The sequence below is a fragment of the Melanostigma gelatinosum genome, assembly GCF_949748355.1.
Source record: "Melanostigma gelatinosum genome assembly, chromosome: 8".
Classification (NCBI taxonomy): Eukaryota; Metazoa; Chordata; class Actinopteri; order Perciformes; family Zoarcidae; genus Melanostigma; species Melanostigma gelatinosum.
This window is the reverse complement of record NC_136641.1, coordinates 25,450,882-25,465,881: the sequence shown is the minus strand read 5'-3', so window position 1 is coordinate 25,465,881 and position 15,000 is coordinate 25,450,882. Positions and strand designations below refer to the sequence as shown.

General features: G+C 47.1%; 1 protein-coding gene across 1 annotated transcript in view; it reads right to left on the bottom strand.

The window, feature by feature from the left end:
- Positions 1-13,756, bottom strand: part of LOC306780938 (uncharacterized protein) — a 38,079-nt gene extending 24,323 nt beyond the window's left edge. The window contains exon 1 of the mRNA XM_079273488.1: positions 13,645-13,756. The gene's annotated coding sequence lies outside the window, so the exon portion shown is untranslated. The remainder of the gene's footprint in view (positions 1-13,644) is intronic.
- Between the last annotated feature and the right edge of the window lie 1,244 nt (positions 13,757-15,000).

The window sequence follows — 15,000 nt, the reverse complement described above, 5'->3', positions numbered from 1 at the left end:
CCTCATCGTGTCCTGTTGATAACGTCAACGATCAAACCGGCCGTCCTCCCGGTCGTCCTACAAAAAGATCCAGCAACACGTGTCAATTTCCGCTTCCCACATGCATACAGGCTTTTCAAAATAAACCTCCGTCTCCACAGTAAACAACTTATTTCGGTTTATGCAACAAGACGATTAGTTAAGTTGAGACAAAGGTCGCGGTTTAGGTTACAGTAACCACGGAAGTACCGCAACGACAAATTACGGCTACGAAGATCAGCCAGACGTGTGTCGTCCTAAAAGCATCGACCAATCAACGTTAAGAGCAGGATTCGCGTGAACGCACAGACTGTATGTAAGAAGTGGACGTAGTCACCGTGTCGTCGCCATCTTGTTTTTTTGCAACCACAAGTGACAGAAGAGGGAGGGGCTAAGAACAACCGAATGCTGAATATGACAATTTTAGGCGAACGAAAACTTTCATGAAGTGAAAACACACTGAAAGGGTTAAAGTTGTGAGACGAAAACACGGAGAACTCCCAGACCAGACAATGCTGTGGTAGCCACCTGTCAATCACCGTGTAGCCCCGCCCTAAAGCATCCCCTGCTTTATGGTCTGTGTGACTCTAAATGGACCATAATGTACTAAATGAACATCATGCTGTATTGAAGAAGACTTGAAACTAGAGATTGAGACATAAACTCATGTTTACAATGTTTACTGAGGTAATAAATCAAGAGAGAAGTAGAGTCATTTTCTCATAGACTTCTATACAACCAGAGGAGTCGCCCCCTGGTCAATAATATCTATCTGTATAATATCCGACATGAGGGTTTTATAGTTGCACGCAGCCTCCGTGTGACCATCTAGAGCTATGAAAGAGCTCCAGTGCTGCTGTGAAGGGCGTTGGCTCCTCTGCTGAAGGATCTGTCAAACGGCGGCGGCGCTCTGAGGATCCGCCTGTCAGACTCGGCCTCATTTGTCAGTTCGCTGTGATTCTGCTCCCTCAGCTTTGCCGCGTCACCGTTCGCATTGAGCTCCAGAGGGCTCCCGGGAGGCGCTCGCGCGGAGAGCGTGCGGTCAGGACCCTCGTAGACGATTCACATCGGGTCGGTCTTCACCGAGACGGAACAGACAGCGTGCTTAAGCTGCACCAATAACGCCAGTTATGAGGTTTTTAAAGCAGCTTTGAGAGTCGAGGTGCCGTCAACGCAATCCATCGAGGCTGTAAAAATAGGTCTCACAACTCAGATGGTGTCGACAATTTATTTCAAACTATAAATATTGAGGATGTGCTTCACAGCTGCAGAAAGAGAGGAAGAATAAGAAACACCTTCCAGAAACGCATGACAGCGTCCCCGCTAGCCGCCGAAACACCGTCAACAAGTACATCATGAGCTCCGCAAAGGTCGGCTTTTATTAGGTTGTACCCAATAAACTCACCCAATATATATGAGACGCGTTTCGTCTGCTTCTGTGTGCGATCAAAAAACAATATATATTTCCCTCGATTCAAGATGGACTCAAAGGCATCCCAGAGTCACACGCCCCCACAAATCATTCATGTCAGCCCACAGAGACCACGACCACAACTCCACTCAATAAAAGAGTGACGCGACTCAGCGGCTGTGCCGCTATTATCAATGCACAAATGTTTTAGGTTTTTCTGAGGGTTTAGTTTTGCATCTTGTCTTTGTTAAGTTTTCGGTTTTGTCATCTGATGATTTCAGGATTACACCCTGAACACACAAGATGTCAGACAAGCATGAGTGCAAACACACACACACACACACACACACACACACACACACACACACACGTGTAGACCCACGTGGCAGCGCCAGTTCCCAGGTCTCCGGTGGCAATAAGTGATGTTTTCACACTTGTGTGGGGAGATTGCTATTTCTGCGTGGAGCCAGAGAACTCAATTATTCATCGCGGATGCTGGTGCACTCACTTTACCTCCATAAGGAAGAGGGCGGGTGTGCGTCGGGAGTGTGTGTGTGTGTGTGTGTGTGTGTGTGAGTGAGAGGACCTCCAACAGAAGATGAACTGCTGACACACCGCACCACACAGTGGGAGAGGCGAGAAGGAGCCGTCATCAACATGGCAATCAAAGCGATATGAAGCGGAAGGTGAGGATCAAAGAGCAGAAGGAGAAGAGGGAAGGAATTAGTTCCCTTATCTTCTCTCTGAGCCAACGGTGCAATCCTCTCCAGCTCAATAAATGGTAACAAAGAAAAAATACTTTTTGAATTACCAGCACAACTGAAACTCAGTGACCTTTCTGCACAAGAGGAGGTTTTTTAAAAAGGCACCTTGTGCTCCTGCGGTCAAAAACATGTTGTTATTCTCACACATTTGAACAATAAGTACAGAAAGACAGGAGAGAGACGGGCGTGACAGGCGAATGAGGTGGCGACCCGAGTGAATTCAAACCCACAGCTCAATGGGTGCATTTTACGGTACGTGTTGGCTTTGTGGGAAGCCACAGACCTACACACAGTAGAGTGTAAAAATATCATCAATCCAATTTTAATATATATATTTTTAAAGTCCTAAAAGAAGAAATATGAATTTGGTTTGTTTCCGTCAACTGGTGTGGTGGAAATAAACTAAGCTATGCATGGCTGTGTGGCTGTAATACAGTGTGTGTGCTGCCCTGAGCCCACAGACAGCTGCTGAGTGCTGAGAGCACAGATCACCCTGACACCATATGGAGTCCTGAACAAACACGGCACACACACACACACACACGTAGCCTATAGACATGTCCACATATACGCACACTGTGCATGTTAACAAGGACACTTATACACACACACACACACACACACACACACACACACACACACACACACACACACACAGACAGACAGATCAGGAGAAATGTAATCCTCGTTGCAGACAAAACTCAAAACGTCAACCTTATCTGTATGAATCATTTCATTGTTGCACGTGTTGCATAAATCACCGACTCCGAACAAGTGAAAGATGTGCACACGTAGGACAGACCCATAAGTCTCCGCCTGCGCCGCTGCCCCGTATTTCCCCGAGGACGGCTCCGGAGGGCCAACTGGAGCAGTTACACATGTCGAACCTTCCATGCAACCATTTACCGCCGCGCGCCCGCCCAGCGGCTCCTCTCGTCAGCTTTACGGTCCGTAACGCTCACACGAGACACGCTGTATGTGCACGCTGAATATTCAGACAAACTGTGTCTCCTTTTGACAGATCACACACACACACACATGCATTCACATGCATTCACATGCGCTTTAATCTTTAGGGGCAGGCAGAATATATGAGCAATATATTTTAAATCCATTCCCCGGGGCTTTTTTATTCACGGGACCGAGCACTTCATGAATCCTCCCGGCTTCAGCCGGAGTTTGTCTGGTGTGTGCATGTTTGTGTTTGCAAGCCGAGGGAGGGAGAGAGGGAGAGAGGGAGAGAGGGAGGAGGAGATGTGGAGGAGACACAGGAAGAGCGAGCTGGCGCTGCGATGAGTGCATACTGTAAGTTAGCATGCTGTCTGAAGCAGACGCCCCCGTGGTTTTTTTGGGTGAGTCACTCTCTGCACTTGCAAGCTTGCATCCAATCTTACACGCCTCGCCGTGCGACACGCCTCCTGTTCGTTTTGGTGCGTTCAAATTTGAGGGGAGGAAAATAAAAACAAAGCACAACATGAAGCTGCGTTTGCTCTGTAAAAAGCTGCACAAAAGGCCACAAAGCGCTGGCACACGCCCCCTTTGACCGGCCTCCCATTCACCGCTCCGGTGCTAAGTACCATCCGGATGACCGTGTCCAATTTTCACTGGATATTCCATTTCCATTTGAAAGGCGGTTAGCGGCCATTGAGCAGCGTTATCGTGGCCGTGCAGACAGAGAGAGAGGGGTCGCCCCGCTCCTCCCCGCCTCGGCGGAGGAGCCATCGATTTGATTCAGTCTTAAAAGCCGGCTCGCCCTCGACAATGCCGGCTTATGGAAAAACCATTAACCCAGGTGTGTTGCTGAAACGTTAACCCACATGCATGTTTGCCATCCCCTCTCCCCTTCCTCTCCTCTCGGAGTATCCGGTGCAGCACCACAGATGGAGGAGACAGCGGAGAGAGCTCTGTGGGTTGCTTCTCAATGGACAACGCCGGCTCCTCTCTGAGTGAGTCACGCTGCCTTTCTTTACACTTCTCTTACAAGGCCACCTCACACCTCCACTGTAGCGCAGCTGCTGACGAGCTGCTACGCCCGCTCATCACACTGCTCGAAAACCTCTCCGGCAAATGTCACGGATGACTCAGGTGACCGACAGTCCGAAGCCCAAAGAAAGTAGGTTTACAATGAAGAAAGTCCTCACATTTGAGAAGCTTGAACCTTGAAAAATGACTCAAATTATTATTTGGTCAGCAACATAGTTGCTGATTAATGTCAAGTTGATCGGCTAGTAGTTGCAGCTCTACTTTATATACATATACTAGCTACTTGGCGTTATCACCAGGCGACAACCTTCCGGTTCTGAAAAGCTGCATTCTCTCTAGTGTCCACCAGGGGGCGACTCCTCTAGTTGTATAGAAGTCTATAGAAAATGACTCTACTTCTCTCTTGATTTATTACCTCAGTAAACATTGTAAACATGAGTTTATGTCTCAATCTCTAGTTTCAAGTCTTCTTCAATCCAGCATGATGTTCATTTAGTACATTATGGTCCATTTAGAGTCACACAGACCACAAAGCAGGGGATGCTTTAGGGCGGGGCTGCTGTGATTGACAGGTGGCTACCACAGCATTGTCCGGTCCGGGAGTTGTTCGTGGTTTTGTCTTAAAACTTTAACCCTTTCAGTGTGTTTTCACTTCATGAAAGTTAATTGTACCATTTTTGGTCGCCTAAAAAATGTCTTATTCAGCGTTCGCTTGTACTTAGCTCCGCCCTCTGGTGTCACTTGTGGTTGCTAAAAAAACGAAATGGCGACGGCAAAAAATGCCAAACTCAAGGCTTCAAAAACAGCGGCCCACAAACCAAATGGTGACGTCACGTTGACTACGAGCTGTGCTCACCAAATGGTAATATTCGTAATGTGAGTTTCCTCAACGCCGTTTTCATTTCAACGAGGAAAACATCACAAATCACAACACGTTAATATTTCACAGGCATTGCTGCTCAGTATGGGAGAAGTAAATCATATCAGTAGTGATTCCACTCTGTGTCTGACCTGCTGGCCCTGCATGTTTAAAGCCAGTGGGATGTGTGTGTGTGTGTGTGTGTGTGTGACAGTATGAACGGGGTTAATATAGTGCAGAGCTGCTGCTAATTGGGTTAGTGCACGGTTTGGTTAATTGGGTTAGCAGAGATTCCATGACAGCCTCCACGCTGACAGACCCAGCTTGCTATCGATCCGATGGGTGAATGAAGGGGACAAACACAGCAGGTGCTTTCATTAAACAAGTGTGAGCATGTGCAAACACAATGAGCTGCACACACACACACAAACGTGCCAGATTACATTGGAACTTAACTGCATGGAGGTGCAGATCGCATCGAGTTAAAGCACAAAAAGGATGACGTGCGTTTGCTGAAGAATGGTAACAGATGGCTCAATAAATATGGATTTGTGTGTGTTTGCATGAAAGAGAGGGAAAGTGTGAGAGAGAAAAAAGAAAGAGACCACTTGGGACCTCAGCTCCCTTTCATGTGGAGGTGAATACATAAATAATAAAATGAAATCATCAAAAACAGCCCAAAAATAGTCCCGGCTCTTCTCACACAGAGCATCATACGTCCTACATTCGTCAAAGTTATATTAGTCGGCAACACTCTTCAAATTGAATCATCTATGTTTGACGATGTCACCACTTATACAAGAAGTAAGATGAGCTCGGTGTAGAGACGCAGTCCTCCTGAATTAAAATGTCATCTTTGCAACACAATAAAAAGTGAGAGAATAATGCGGTCGTGTATCTTCAGGCTTTGATGTGCCGCCTGTTTCCGTAGCTACCCGTTATCTGATGGTGGCTAGGTGCAAAGGCGTCAGGGGAGCGAAGTACTAAATAAAGATATTTTCAAGGTTTTCAGGCTCCGAGAAATCTCAACCCCAGTTGTGTCACTTCACTTCCTCGCTTAACGCAATCTGCTGCCTCCTAAAATAGCTCAGTGTTTCTCTGAAGCCAGGCTCTAGACGGAACACCGAGATAGACGGATACGAGTACGTGCTGCAAAGAAAAAGGAGAGTATGTCAATGCAACAACAAAAAAAACACAACATCCATGCTGCGGCAAGCACACACAAACTGCAAGATCTGGATGGCGTGATCCTGCTGCGTGATGGGTACACGCAGTCTCGGCTGCTCGGGTTTTGATTCGGGAGGATCACACAACTTTAGAGACAAAAGTTCACAACCCACACTGACCTCACAGAGAAGATGGCGAGCCAAGGTGTGAAGAGATCTTTCAAAATCTCTTGATTTTGCTCCACGTACCCAAGAATCAAACAAAAGCACCACTTAAGTCCTTCAGGATGAAAAAAACCAAAACCGACTAATCGACAAAAGAAATCTTCATCAACTTAGACCAAGACTAAGATGGGGCAGCCCTACAAAAAGGCCGATCTTTCTCTTTATTCGACTTTGTCGGTTGCTCTGAGCGTTTAATGAGTGTGCAGGTGGGTTTACATTAGACTCAGTCGAATGGCGTCACTATCAGACGCCGATGGGCACTGACCTATATGTCGGTGTTTGGCGAGACCGGGTTGCGAAGTTCAGCCTCTGGAGTGGAGTTCAGCTGATGTGATCTCTCTTTCCACAAGCCAGTCGTATTAAGGAGCAGCACTAAAAGCCCGAGGATTCTCTTACTAAACCAATCGATATAGGATCTGCCTCTCCACGGTCCCCGGAGCCCCGGGCTCCACCCTTCCTCCGGCTCTCCCTCTGTCCCTACAGTCTCACTCACAACAGTCGGCATGGCGGGGGAGGTGGACCCCGCTGTGTGTAATTTGTGCGATCCTGCACAGAAACTGGTGAAAGCGGTCCGCCGAGGCCAAGCTGGGGAGCACGCCGCCTGTTAATGAATAAATAACCAGTCGGCATCGAACGCACCGCTGTCCTCGCGCTCGCCGAGTGCAGACGCTGATCTTCCGTCGCTAACACCTGTGCGACTGTCAGTGGAATCAATAAACAGCTGCTGTTGCAAAGGTGAACTCGCGAGTCTCAAACAGGAAGATGCATTTGTGGCAGTGTCACACCTCATAGTCATGCCAACACTATAAATGTGTTGCCAGTTATAGCAGAAACGTGCAAATATATGCAAACTGAAAGGTGCAAATTCAGACAGATGGATTAAGAAGGTGAAACACACGCATGCACAAACATTTAATAAAAGCATAAATTACAAACAGCATAATTACTTTCTTGGGCGGCAATCTCCGGTTCTGCCGAGTGAAGTCGATGCAGAAGTGTCTTTAACCTGCATTCTCTCTAGTGTCCACCAGGGGGCGACTCCTCTGGTTGTATAGACGTCTATGAGAAAATGACTCTACTTCTCTCTTGATTTATTACCTCAGTAAACATTGTAAACATGAGTTTATGTCTCAATCTTCTTCAATACAGCGTGATGTTCATTTAGTAGATTATGGTCCATTTAGAGTCACACAGACCATAAAGCAGGGGATGCTTTAGGGCGGGGCTACTGCGATTGACAGGACGCTGCTGCTACCAGAGGCGTATACGGCGTCTCTACGTCACTCCTCCGCATCCCAAATACGGTCACTGTTCATTGGTTGTAAAAAAAAACAATATGGTGACGGCCGTAATCCAATATGGCGACAGCGAAATTGCCGAACTCGAGGCTTCAAAACAGCAATGGGTGACGTCACGATGACTACGACTACTTCTGATAAACAGTCAATGCTTGCCACGTATTAGCATACAGCGGTTCGTATATCTGTTACATACGTTACTCCAGCAACACGTGTAGATTTCCGCTCCTTACATGCATACGGTCTTTTCAAAATAAACTTCCGTCTTCACAGGAAACAACCCAGTTAGGTTGATGCAACAAAACTACTTAGTTAGGCTTTGGAAAAGCATTGTTCTTCGTAGGTACAGCTACGAATTATGGAGAACAGCTTGTCCCTTATCACAGCTATGAGTCCGAGTGGAAATCTACTTTTTGTATTATTTCCATGCTGAGATATTTCGCTCACAAGAGGGTTTTCCATACTGCTATCTAGCTGCTGCACATGATGCTATCATTCAATTATCTCCATGTGCTGACTCAATGGGCCCATTACCAACCGCAGTAGTGTTTGCCAGTTGGTGGTCGGAGTTTTAGTTGCATTAAGAGCACTACATACTGCCACTCTTGTGTCTTTAGGACACAATCTGATATTAAAATTTGCTCGGTAGAAGTGTGAAGCGAAGTCTGACGAAACTCACCTGCAGCCGGCAAGCTGCTGGCTTTGACGCCCCAAATCCCAGCTGGAGAAACGGTTACGTAACGCTCTCCCCTTCCTTACAGCTGGAGCAGGCGCTCTGTCTTTATGTTGAAGTGTGCCGCTCTAATGGCATGAAGCACCAAGCAGAGGAGCATCCCGTCCTCGCTAATGAGACCCAGATGATTCCCTCTGTTTTGAGGATGATTCCCTAATTTTCATTCGCCATGTAAACAGCTTATTAGCAATATTTATTTTGTCGGAATAAGGACCAAAAACTGCATACTTGGTGCATGTAGTTAAAGTTGCAAATTTCCCGTTTAGAAAGCACCAAAAGCTGACAGAAGCTTCAGCATGCCGGCTGCTAAATGGGAAACAGAGGCTGGAGAACATTATCTGCATGTAATAATGGAGCTGCTGTGTTCAGAACAAGAAGATTACGCCTTGTATGATTGTATCGCATTTGACATAATGGGGAGTTAACAGAATATCTGTGTGAAACTCAGCTTTTCCTGCGCTGCCTTATTTATTGTGTTGTTCACCGTCGTGTTCTGGGACATTACGCCGTAATGCTGCTGAGACGGGAATCAATACTTATGAATTACAGAGCTCCTTCTCTAATGGCAAGCTGCTGCAATGCTGGACCCAGCCCGAAATGATTGGTAGTGCACAGACGACGGATACTAAACTAACCGTGCACTCAACAATTAATAAGTGTGGGGGGGGGGGGGGGGGGATGCATGGATTGAAATATCAGGACATGTGACGGCACAGCCGGTGTGGACGCTGAGATACAACGTGTTAAAGCAGATGAAGGTCTAACTGGTCCTTTCATGTCTCTAAGAGGAGAGCGATTGAAAGATCACTTTTGATCTCTTGTTGCTATGGTGATCTTGTTTTTTTTTCAATGTACTGCATGTTGTGTTCACCGTAGGACGAGGACGTCACAGAAGAACTATTCAAAAACAATTATTTTCCGTTTATTTATTCCACTTCCATCTGCTCGTCGTCCCTCTTCGTCCTCCCTTCACCGCCCATTTCCTCGTTTCCTTCCCTTGCCTCTTATTGGCCGACACACGCAGCATTAATAATGGAGAGCGCTCCATGCAGACAGTGGGTTTTGGTGCCCTGAGCCCTTGGGTCACGGATCCACGGCACTAATGCTTGGTGGCAGTCCAGTTCGAGGCCCCAGCAACTCCCGAGTCCAGGCTATAGGGCACATCTGTGTGGCTGACTCGCCAATCTATGGCCCCCAGATCCCTCAGCTATTAGGCACACAGCTGACATGCACACACACACACACACACACACACACTTTGAGGATTCATGCACCGTTTGCTCCGTGATCTGTAGAGCTCACATCACACTTTTGCACCTTTTATAAACAACCGAAGGCCTCAGACAACGACTGAATATCTGTGAGCCGCGGTGCTCTGTTCTCTTATTAACACTGTGATTGTCACTCAGACACACACCATCATACGCTCTAGTCTCTATCTGAGGTTTATGTTTATATGTGTGTGTGTGTGTGTGTGTAGGATAACCTGCTATGAAGGAACTATGTCAATTCTCAGCCTTCTTTAAAAAGCCTCTACCTACACCTTTTGAAATGGATACGCTAAGTAGAACCATACAGGGACAACCCTCGTCCCTGTCTGAAAACCTTTTTTTTGTCCCTGGTTTCACTTGGAACCCTTTCAGGGGGTTCTACCTAAAACCCAACAAAAAGGGTTCCACCATGACCCACCTGTCAAAGGTTCCACCCAGAAGCCTCTCTGGAGAATCTATCCAGAACCTTTCCAGCTTCTAAAGGTGCTAACCAGAGAACTCTGTTATATTTCATGGGTTTCTTTTAGACTCTACGGAGAACCGTTCCATAAACCAAGGGTTCGATCTGAAACTCACCCTGGGGGTTCTGCCAGTTCTGCATTCGGCCTCATGAGGCTCCTAAAGGGTCTAATGTGATGTGGTGCAGAAAAAGCCATGACAATCATGAACCACAATCAGTGCTTGGGTGCTGGGAGGATATTTTAACACCCATGCTTTCTTTCCCAGCAATCCTTAAAAGGGTTCTTAATGGAAGCTTTAATCTCACAAGGAACCCTTGAAATACCCTTTATTAAAAAAAAGGTTCCTCATCTGCAAATGGTTCCGATAGAACCCTTTCGTAACACGTGTTTCTCAGAGCGTACGAAGTGGCATTTCAAGGAGAATTTAAATCCAGCCACAGAGCATTTAAGGACAACTTTAAATTCACTAAGTTTTGCTACAACAACAGCGAGGTCATCGGCGCCGTGATTTGTCCGGTTGTTTGTCTTCTCCACTTCATGGTTTTAAGAGCCGCGAGGTCAAAGGCAGCTGGAGGTGATTCCCGTGGGCCCAGGCTGGCCTGTTCAACTACAACCCTGGTGCGAGTGGAGAAAGATCTGAAGGATATAACAGGGATTATTGAAGGGGTGCTCGGTAGAACCCTCTGGGTGGGTTCTGGTTATCACCTTCGAAAGGTGGAAAGCTGTTACGGTTTCAGTTCTTAAAGGTGGACCAACATGCAAGGCGCCAGACGAGCAGGTCAAATAAACAAACGGCGAGCTTAGAAAACAGAAAGCTGTTAGAGATAAAATAAAACTGACAGGAAACAAGAACTGAAGCAGCAGACTGCGGCAAAACAAAGTACAAAAGAAAGACGCCAAAAAAACAAAGTGATGACGAACAGGTCTGACACGAGGAACACCGGTAAGAAACGCAGACGAGCGGACACGGAAAGAATGGAAACACACGAGGACAGGAGGCTGATGGACTCAAACCAGGGCGTGGCAGACAACCACAAAGGCAGGAAGTGAAACAAGACAAGACACAAGAGGAGAGGACTTTCAAACTAAAACAAAACACCCCAGGACCGTGACAAAAGGCTCCGGACGGAACCTCTGGAGAGGGTTCTGAGTGGAACCTTTACACCATCGAAACGTCTGTAGAACCTCTCATTGGGGTTTCTGGGTGTAACCTTTTACATGTAGTTCTAGGTGTAACCTTTTATGTTGGGTTCTATGTAGAACTCTCTGACAGGGTTCCAGGTAAAACCTTTATAAAGTGTTCTCTTATGAGGACAAGCTGAAGAACCCTAGTTGTACTTAGCACCTCTATTTATAAGAGTGTAGAAGAGCTCTGCATCTCTTCAGTTTTCTTTCACATTGTTGGATTAAATTAAATAATATCTTTATTACTGTACATGCTCATTACTCAGTGACAATATGCAATCAGATGATCATTTATGCTTTCTAGTTGCCGATCACTTACAATGTTACGTTGTGAACAACAAATCTGTGTTGGAATCGGCAGGCGGAGAGCTAATAACGTTAGCAGCACCGCAGCTAACAGCTAACGTACGGAGGTTCCAAATGATGACGCGTTCAGGCTCTGTTCAGTAAAAATGAGCTGTCGGGGGAGAAGTCGCCCCCTGCTGGTCAGTAGAGAGAATGCAGGTTTTAAGACACTCGCATCGGAGGTTGCCGCCTGCACAGAAGCCATGTTGCAGGTGTGAACCCGAGAGAGCGAGAGAGTGTTTATTTCTGCAAGATGAAGGTGGGAAGGGATGACGGGATGGAAGTCGGATGACGGAGGGAGGGAGGGAGGGAGGGAGGAAAGAGCGCTCCAGTCCTGTCGCCTTGGGTGCATCAGCAGCAGGAATTGCTCGGTGCCCTGTGGGGGCCATCTGACTGTTCTGTCACCCTCTGCAGGAGGCTGACGCTGCCTTAAAGTGCTCGGCCCCGCCGCTCACCATGCGTGATGTTTAATACGTACTCGGGGAGAATATTGAGGACGCCCCGGGAGAAATGCAGCACACAAGGCTGCAAGTAAGGGAGTTTTCTTTGTCAGCTCGTAGAACAACCAAGAATAGAGGAGCGCCCTGCACACACAATCTGTGCGTGGGCAGGCTGCGAAACAGAGAGTCGAACCAGAGCTGGAGCTCAAATCGCAAATTCGAAACGCACGAGATCCAAAGTGTCGAGGACCTCTCAGCAAAAATAAAAACGCCACTCGTATAGTGAGTAGGGTGGGGGGGGGGGGGGGCGACTTATATCTGTGCCAGCAAACATAACCGCACGCCGCGTTGATGCGTGAATCTTTTCGGTGGTGAACGGCAGCTTCGCCCAGCGCGCTCACGATGTGCTTCTCCTGCAGCCGGAGCGAGGCTGGTGTGATTCAGGGCATCGCTCCTCAGTACGGCAGGAGAACGGGGCCTCAGGGGTGACCCTCCTGCTTAAGTCAACACAATGAGTGTAATGAGGTGAAATACACACACACACACACACACACACACACTGGAGATGGGAACCCTTGCTGCATAGTAAGTGGATTTCATTCAACTTCTACTCACACCCACACTTTGGGCAGCACAGCGAGCGGAGCTCATTACAGGTGAGGAATGATGGCAGACTGATTCAGAGACGTGGTGGTGGAAAGGATTGAAACTGCTTCTTTTTGTGCAAGCAAGACATCCTTCATTGTCAGACTTGTGTGACAAGAAATAACTTGCATTTTGCTTTTTTCACTGCTGAAAATGAAACATGAAATGTATGTTTTTGTCTCACTGGTCTCTGACTTCATCAGTTCTGAGTCCATGATTAATCAGCCCTGCTGTGTAAGTACTGGTGCCCCTTTCCCTCTATTATCATCACATACAGCAACCCACGCCCTCCGGGCCATCGGCGGATTAAAGATGAGCGCCTGTGATAGGAGAGCCACTCACACACACACACTCACACACACACACACACACCCACCCACACACACACACACACATACACACTTACACAAAAAGCCTTTGTTAATTACCGCGCTGCGACCCGACGCGAGCGTGCAACACATGTTCGCTCTAATCAAACACTTTAAACAGAGAACACGATCCACCTCCACTACTGTCATGCGCTGCACGACATTACACCTTAAATGCACCTTAAATGCGTGCATGCATTAAGTTGCAGGGGCGTGTGCACGGCGTAAAAAAAGAGAAGAAAGTGCACCATTTTCCAAATTTGCAAAGGCAACTTTCACACATCGCTGGCCAACCGGCTCGTGCTGCACTTTTACGAAGAAGCACATGAATGATTGATCAGACAGGTGGGAGACATGCAGACGCGATACAAATATATATATTTGTGGAAACGGGGTTTTCAAAACTGGCCCAGATGTCACCCTAAAGTGGAACCGAAACGAAAGCGGTGCAGATCGGATGCGTTGTACTCACTCGCCCGCGCGCCCCCCGGTGCGTTAGAGGAGCATCCCGGTCTCTCGCGGCCGGCTCGTCAGATGAGTTCTCCCGGGACAGCGCGCCTTGATCCTCGCTATCATTCTTTGCCAAGCTCCATGCAGCCTCCTCTACAGCAGCCTCTTCTTCTTTGGCATCACATGCAAAACCCAACCCCCCCCCCCCCCCAAAAAAACAAAAAAGAGCTGCCTTTAGATTGTTGTTTTCGGGGTCACGGTCGTCCGCCTCTCGGTATGTGGAGCACCAGTGACAGCAGCGGATGCTTATTTGCGGGGATGCTGACGCGCAACCGGAGGGGCTCGCCTCCTCCTGCCTTTCTCATCTGTGGCTCCATCAGCTCTCGGTGAGGCAACACCATGTGACTCACACAGACGACCGTGTTGGTTTCCGGTAAAAGCTTTCAAAATAAAACTGAGTTCAACCTCAAAAATATAGCTTTAGGCATGATCCCAAATAGCAAATGAGACATATACAACACATACATATACAACATATACAACTGAGGAAAACGGAATTTAAATAAAAGCAATATTTTATATGCAGTATTTGTTTCATTGAATGTAAGATAACCCGTTGCTGCTGTAACTCAATGGCATTGAACACATCTCTTGCAGCTTCCAGCCACTTTGAGCAATGCACAATAGACTGTATAGTTAATATACCGTAAGGGAATATGTACAACATACAATACTAAACAAGCATGACGATGTGTTGCGTTTGCAAATATTCAAAAAACATGATATTTTATGTAATTAGTCCTGTAATGCACATACAATGCAGCTTTTGTTAATATTCTATTGCAAACTCAAACAGCTGTCTTCCGGTGTGAGGGAGCTACTTCACAACCGGTTGTAAATTCTGACAAAAAAATAGTTTAAATATTTTTAACTGTGAACGATAATATCGGTTTACCGTTACCGGTATTCTCTACAACCCTCACCTCATTTTTACCAGACCATTGTGCTCGCGAGATGCGCTAATATACTTTATTTGGCTTAAGAGGGTTGTCTGGGACCGCCTGGGACGTGTCACGTGTTTGGATGAATCTTGCATTTTCACATTTGTACAACAGGCGACACTTCTTGTAAAGAAGCGTCCAACTAATTATGTGCTTTTATTTTGAAGGAAACCTACCTAATATCCTGTATTTCCCTGGCCTTGTGTCTGGCTTGACGCACGTGTGACGGCACCCATTCAATTAAAGCCGACCTCACAGGCCAGCGCCTCCAGGCGGCCATCCGTTAGAACAGCACCGGCTGCTCCAAAGGGATTCTGGGCGAAGCAGCATTTCTTCACCAAAGCATAATCCCATGATGAATTATTGACATGCTCCTC